Source organism: Phocoena phocoena, chromosome 3 (assembly GCF_963924675.1).
Source record: "Phocoena phocoena chromosome 3, mPhoPho1.1, whole genome shotgun sequence".
In the NCBI taxonomy this organism is placed as follows: domain Eukaryota; kingdom Metazoa; phylum Chordata; class Mammalia; order Artiodactyla; family Phocoenidae; genus Phocoena; species Phocoena phocoena.
In genome coordinates this window covers 113849353-113857229 of record NC_089221.1, presented here as the reverse complement: position 1 = coordinate 113857229, position 7877 = coordinate 113849353, and the positions used below count along the sequence as shown (strand labels likewise).

The 7877-nt window shown below is 41.5% G+C and overlaps 1 pseudogene; it reads right to left on the bottom strand.

Moving 5' to 3' along the window:
- Window positions 1-1430: 1430 nt before the first annotated feature.
- On the bottom strand, window positions 1431-4492 carry LOC136120247 (small ribosomal subunit protein uS2-like; annotated as a pseudogene).
- Between the last annotated feature and the right edge of the window lie 3385 nt (window positions 4493-7877).

Genomic DNA, 7877 nt, shown 5'->3' with positions numbered 1-7877 from the left:
GGAAAAAACCCTCAATAGAGGCGTTTAAACAACAGATTGGATTCTGCAAATAACTGAATTGGGAATTAAAGGACCCAATCCAAAAGTTCCCCCAGAAATCAGGAGTAAAAACAATGGTAAGAAATTTAAGGGAAAAACAAAGGCAAGAAAACTAAGTTTAAGACATTTCAAAATATGTACAATAGGAATTATAGGAGGACAAAAATGAAGATTGGTGATCAAAAAACTAATAGAAAAGATTTTAACTGGAAGAAAGATTATGATCTTAAGATCAAATGGGCTATTTGCTGGTCAGGAGCAAAAAGAATAGCCACAACTACACAAATTCTGGTGAAATTTCTGAGTTCCAAGGATGAAGATCACGTGGATAGGAAGAAACAAAAAGGTTTCATTCAGAGGAAGAAACCAACAGAAACTTCATGAAGAAAACAAAACTGAAATTATAGACTATTAAGAAATTAATGAGAACAAGCAAACCATACCCCAAAATCTACACAAGGCTGCTGTGTTCAAAAGACTGGCTTCTTATCTAGTAATGACTATGTGATCCCGGGCAAGTTACTTAACTTTATAAAGCTTCAATTCCTCACCTTTAAATAATAATATCAACTACTTCCATGGTGCCGATTATGTGCCAGACACGGTTCTAGGGGCTTTATGTGTATGAATTTATTTATCTCCCCTAACAGGCCTATCATGTAGATTATATGATTATCCCATTTTACAGGTGAAGAAGTAGGAGCACAGAGAAGTCACATGCACAAATTACAAATGGCAGCAGCTGTGGCTCGAGTCTGCACTCATAACCACTACACTAAAGACTTCTTATGAGGCCTTATGGGGTGTTATGAGGATTCAGTGAGATAAGACATGGGATAGCGTACTCAATAACTGGAGCTACTATCTGTTTAAAAAATGAAGCAAGCACGTGACTTAAGGAGCTAGCAGAGGAACAATAAAATAATCTAAATCAGATAAGAAAGAATTAATAAAGGCAATAATCATTTATAATTTAGCAAAAATGATAAATTAGAATAAGAAAAATCATACACAGTATTGATAAATAAAAGCATAACTTGATTCTCTGAAAATAATCAACTATACAAACTTTCCTACAAGTTTCACCAAAGGGAAAATGTGGGCAAAATACACAATATCATTACTTTGTTAGCAAAAATCTGGGATCATCTTCTAGGAAAATGCACAATAAAAAAAAAAATCAAGAAGTGAAAAACCTAATAGAGCACTAAAAAGATAAAAACAGAAAACGCCAGAGTTAACCTCCGAAAGTCATCAGAACCAGGTTTTATGGACAAGTTCTTATAAGAACTTAATTCGTTCAGCAATGCTTTTTTTTTTTTTTTAAAGAAACGGTTGTTTTCCGTCAACCTGATTTGCATTTTCTGTTTCACAGTCTGCGGAAGAACAGCTTAAGGTGACTTGGCGGACGTCCCTACCCACTGGCTGCAGTGCCGTCCTGGGAGGCGGGCAGACTCGTCTTCAGCGGGGAGTCGCCGAAGAGGGCAGAGGGCCCCTGTGCCTGCAGCCCAGCCTGCCACCTCCGGTTGAGGGGCCTTAAATTCGGGAGCTGGAGCAGTCCGTTCACCCAGAAGTTCCTCCGTGCTCTCAATCTTTTCAGCTGTAGCCGGCTCTCCCCCTGCCATCTCTTCAGGGTCTCCGTAGACGTAGAGCAGGTGTGACTTTCCGCGGGTGCTCATGGGAGATGGCGCCGCGCAGGCGCAGAACTTCCCCGGCTGGCATCCAGCACATCGGATGCACTGAGTGAGCGCCCTTGCGCATGTGTGAGACGGCAACGTCCACAGGGCGCAGAGGAGAGCGTGCCTTACCCAGAGAGATGCGGGGCAGGCCCTGGGATCAGTAACCACCGAAGTTGCAGGGCCCAGAAGGCTGCCTGGATCTGGTTAGTGAAGTTTCCAGGAGTGAAGTGTCCAGCAATAGGAGTGGCCGCGCTGACTGCAACAAACTTCAACACAGCCCACTGGCCAGTAGTCCTGGAGGATATGACACCAGCAGGATTTTCAAAGGCAACAACGGCACGAGCTGCCAGGCAGAAGCTTCTCCCGGTTCTCTTCAGATTTATGATGTAGATACCATTACTTATTCTTGTGTAAACGTACCGTTCCATTTGGAAGTCAAGGTTGGTGCCACCTAAGTGGGTTCCTGCTGCTAGGAATTTGAGGACATACCCTCCTTCATTTGCAGGACCTCAGGGCTCCAGACATTGTGAAAGTTTCCCTTTAAGTTACGACAGGAACCCAGAACAATGCCACGCACCCCTGTCTAGGTAGAACAGAAAGGACAGCAAATAATCTAATTGCTGTGTCCCAGGCACTGTTGTCACTGGGTTTGTGGAAATGAACAAGAAAAATCCCCTGCTTTCCATGGAGGCGTGACGGAACACTGAAAGTTCTCAGGCTGATTAAACTCTTACACAGTATAGAGAAAAATGGAAAGCTTCCTAACGCACTTTATGAGGATAGCATAATCCTGACCAAAACCTGAAAAAGCACAGAAAAGAGAAAATTAAGAATGAACTTATGGATGTAGATGATGCACGTCATGTATTAACACAACAGTTTCCCCTTCCAAAAGAGAATTTGGCCTTTCCGTTAATTTTTTAGTTCTGTTTCTCTGAAAACCAGATGAAGGTAAAATATAAACTGGGCCTGATTGGCAGAGTGTGTCTAGACTGGGAGGACTACCAATGAACTATAAATTCCTTATGGGGACATCACAGCCTTGGGCTCCCCTGAATGCAGGGGACTTGGAAGCTCCCCCTCATTGGAACTTTTCCAAGGGATATTGACTCCTATGGGGCACAAGGCCTTTAAGCCACCACCATCCTATCCCCTTGCAGTGGGAGTCTTGCTACTTCACACCTGAGCCATCTCATGTGGAGAGCTAAAGGAATGGCTGCTGGATGACCGCTCCCGTGGAGAGGAGCAACCAATGCTGCCTTCCTGCAAATTATGTCCATCCTCTACCCTTCGGAGGAGGCAGGTACTGAGTGTGACCTAGGATAGTCTTGTGAGTCTGAATGTTTAGCTGAGTCCACATTTAGCTGAATGTTTGATTGAGCCTAGAAAGACCTCCCAGTGTGCATTACAAATAAAAAATTCAAAATAAAGGAATAGCAAATTGAATCCAGCAATGTGTTAAAAAGGTAACGTAGTATGACCAAATAGATTTTATTCAAGGAATGTAAGGATGATTCAACATTTGGTAATCTATTAAAATAATTTATCACGTGAATAAGTGAAAAGATAAAACTCACGGTCCTGACAGGAACTTAAAAAGACACTCTGTAAAATTGAGAGACATTTCTAATAACTTAGTAAACTAGAAATACAAAACCATTCTTTATGATGAAATCAATAGCAAACATGATATTTAAATGGAAAACACTGAAAGTATTCCCAGTAAAGTGAAGAAAATGGCCACGAGGCTTGCTATGACAAAAATGGCATTTCCTTAATTCTAGCTGTGAAATAATAACAACAAAAGGAAACAGGACATAGTATTCTAAAGAAATTGATTATAGCAGCAGGGGTCAGAAAACGGGCTGACTGCTTGTTTAGTTTTAAATAAAGTTTTATTGGGACAAAGCCAGAGCCATTAATGTATGTAATGTCTCTAGCTACTTCCCTGCTACAGCAACAGAGTTGAGGAGTTGGGACAGAGACCATATGGCCTACGAAGTCTGAAATATCCACTAGCTGGACATTTAAGAAAAATTTACTGATCCCTGGACTAGGGGATTATTATTTTCAGATGAGAACATCTACTTAAGGAAAAAAACCAAGAGAATCCATTGAAAATCATTAAAACTAATAAGAGGGTTCAGTAGTTGGTGGGTATAAGATAAAGATACAAACATTAATCATTTTTCTCTTGTGTTGGATTGCATCATTTGGCCTAGTTCCTCCCTCCTCCCCATATCCATGCCCTTTGCCATATAACTGCTACATCTCCTCTCAGCATGGGCAAGGTGCCCTGCTTCGCTCATTGATCAGCCATATGACTTGCTTTGGTACTGGCATGTAGGCAGAAGTGATGCAAGCAGGGGCCTGAGATGAAACTAAGCACTGGGCTTTACTCCTACATGTCTTCCACTACCATGAGAAGAACTTTTACATGGGATTATCCCAATGGTCTCAGGTATGTGGAAGCCAGGCCCAGCCGAGATTAACCAACTCCTGCAAACCTGCAGATATATAAGTGAACCCAAACAAGATCGGCAGAGCTGTGCGGTCAAGCGCACCTGAAGCCCATAAATATATGTGAAATTAACGATTATCGTGGCATGCCACTAAGGTGTTGTGGTCTTTTGCTACACAGGAAAAGCTAACTTCTATACCTATAATATTAGCAATAACCACTTAGAAAATGTAACCCTGCACTCAATAGCTATTAAAATAGAAAACACTTCACCTCCTTCTTTACCCTTTTTACCCAACTACCTACTCAACATGGCCCCTGGATGCTTAATAGGCATCTCAAACTAAACACGTCCAGAACAAAATTCACCCCATCGCAACTCCTCCACTCCAGTACCTGTTTCTTCTGCAGTCTTCCTTATGTCAGTTAATGACTCTTCTCTTTCTCTCTCATCGTTTAGCCAGCCCACCAGCCTATCAGATCTAACTGTAAAAGGCGATCAAGTCTTCCACTCCTGTGTCCCAGCTATTCTCCATGCAGCAGCTATTATTCATGGCCTAAACTATAGGTCAGATCATGCTATTCCTCTGCTCAAAGCTCTCCGATGGCTCCCACCTTATTTCGAGTAAAATCTTAAATCCTCCTCACTGCCTATCATGCTCTATTTGATTTGCTTTCTGGCCCCCTCTCTGACCCCAATGTTTCCATTCTTTTCTTCAATCACTCTGCTATAGAAACACTAGCCTCTTTGCTGTTCCTCCTGAATGGCAGACACACTCTATCCTCAGGGCCCTTGAGCTTTCTATTCTCACTGCCTGAAATATTCTCCAAGATATCTGCCTGACGCACTCACCCACTTTCTGTGGACCTCCACTCAGATCACCGTATCAGAGATTTAATACTGATCAAAATCACTGACCACCTTAAAGAACATAACTCCCACCTTCTACCACTCACTGTTTCCTTACCTGCTTTTGATTTTCATGGCACTTATGACCACCTGACATATTACCAAGATATTTGTTTGTTTATTGTCTTTCTCTGCTTTCTAGAATGTAGGCTTCCCAAGACCAGATACTTTGTTTTGCTCACTGCTTTATCCCCAGAGGCCTAGAACAATGCTCGGGATATAATAAGTTCTCAATAAATACTGTTGAATAAATAGGTAGACCTAGGAATAAACTTCACAAAACTCTGCAAAACCTGTATGAAAAAAGAAATATAAAATTGAATTGAGGGAAATAAAAAAGGCTTAAATATATAGAGACATATCATCATCCTGGATGGAGAGATTCAATATTTCAAAGACATCATTTTTTCCTAACTTCAGTTTATATTGAACACAATCCCAATTAAAATCCTAATATGATTTTTTGGGGGAGGAAACTTATCAAAAGGATTCTAAAACCAATCTAGAACTATAAATGTTTGAAGCCATCTAAGGCACTGTTGAAAATGACAAGTAATAAGAAGCAGGCAGATATTCCCAGCCATATATTTAGAAATACAGAAGAGCCACAGAAACGAAAGGTCATGGTACAAGAGCACCAATATAAGTAGACGTGTCATTGGGACGGATCGGAGAGTCCAGCTAAGCAGATAAATCCAGTTCACACTGCCAGCTGTGTGACTAAGGTGACTCTCAGCCTCTCTGAGCTTCAATTTCCACATCTATAAAGTGGGACTAGTAGGGGCTTCCCTGGTGGCGCAGTGGTTGGGAGTCTGCCTGCCAATGCAGGGGACACGGGTTCGAGCCCTGGTCTGGGAAGATCCCACATGCCTTGGAGCAACTAGGCCCGTGAGCCACAACTACTGAGCCTGCGCGTCTGGAGCCTGTGCTCCTCAACAAGAGAGGCCGCGATAGCGAGAGGTCCGCGCGCCGCGATGAAGAGTGGCCCCCGCTCGCCGCAACTAGAGAAAGCCCTCGCACAGAAACGAAGACCCAACACAGGCAAAAATAAATAAATAAATAAATAAATAAAACTTTTTCTAAAAAATGGGGCTAGTAAAGATTGTCGAGAGGCCCGAGTCAGATAATATACATAAAGTGCTTAATATGTCACCCTGCATGTAGTCAGGGTTCAACAAATTCTAGTGCCTTCCCCAATGGGATCCAGAACAGGAGTTCTTATCCTTTCTTAATTAGATGGACACTAGTAAACTAGCCACAGCAAAGGGGGTCCCACAGTCTTTAACTAATGTAGGGGCAGGTTTCAGGTAATGATGGGCTGTGTCGATAGGAGGGTGTGAAAATTCCATTGACAAAGGTAGCCTGGATTATTCACCAACAGTGCAGAGGAGAAGAGGCGGGGGAGGGAAGAGAGGATGCTGGTCTCGGGAGCTCTGGAAACTGCATAGGGGCCAGTCTGAGAGCAGTAGGCTCTGTGTCCTTGGGACCCAGAACTTCCTTAGGAGGGATAGATGCAAGGGGAGGGTGCTGGGCACCCAGCTAGAAATCACCTCCTTGGGGGAGAAGCCCCTAAAGGGATGACAGCACATCCAGTGGGGTTTGCCCCATCACACTTGATTGAGAAATACTGACTTAGAAATAACTATTTGATTAAGAAATTAGTGCTTAAGGATTCTCATAACTAGTTATGGCTTGGTTGTTTACTGAAAAAAGGAGAATGGGTTTTACTTAGAAACTGAGTGCCTTTTTTGGGGTGTATCATTTTGTGCTGTGGCTTCCTAGAACAAATAACCATTTTGTTTTATTCCCAGAGAAATAATCCATGACACATGGGTTTTTAATCACAAAACAAAAATGTCAAACTTTATCTTTAGAACAAAATAACTGGTTGAGTATAGCCTTTTGTCATTTATTGTAAAATATGTTATCTATGCTAAATCTTGGTAAGCATCTTACTCTCCAATCTTCTTGATAAAATAGGTGAGTAATTAATTTCTGAGCTTGGTGTATTTCCTTTGTAAGAGATCATTTGCATACGTACATACATTTTGATACTGAAAGAAATCCTAGAAGCTAAACTTCAAAAGTTGTAGACTTTGCGTAGATAAACATCTGCTGTTTAATGGTGTTTTGAATTGCAGAGCTACCATTTAAGTACTTTTAATTCTTTTCTTTTTTATAAATGAGTGGGTGGGGAGATGGGAAAGAATTGTTAAGAATAGTCACCTCTCTTTCTCTCTATCTGTTTCATCCTTTACAGAGCAGGAGTTCCCACACCTACATGCCTTCCTCATGTAGTTCAATGAGAATTGAAAAGAAGAAGAGATTAAAAAGTACTTCAAATTTCTCAAGGGACTACAGAACAGGAAGGTTTATTTTGTTCATTGCTGAATCACTTTCCTGGCTCAGGTTTTTAAAATGTTATATTTGCTCTTTTTTTGTTACTAGTCCACGGAGAGTATGTATTGGTCATTTTGTAAATAATATAAACTTAATAAGCTTTTACAAGATTAAATGTATTCATCATTCATTCATTTAACCAGTAATTCCTAAATACTTAATATAGACTGCACCCTGAGAATACAAATGAACAAGAGTCAGTCATCGTATTGGCTCTCATGGAACTTACAGCCCACAAGGAGGAATAGACCTTAAGACAGAATCATGCAGATTGCAAAGACTACTATGGTCATGGAGGGCTTCGTGGAGGAGGTGGCTTTTGAGTTGAAACCTGAAGGATGAGAACGGGCCATACATGGAAGAGCTGAGGAAGAATATTCCAGGCAGA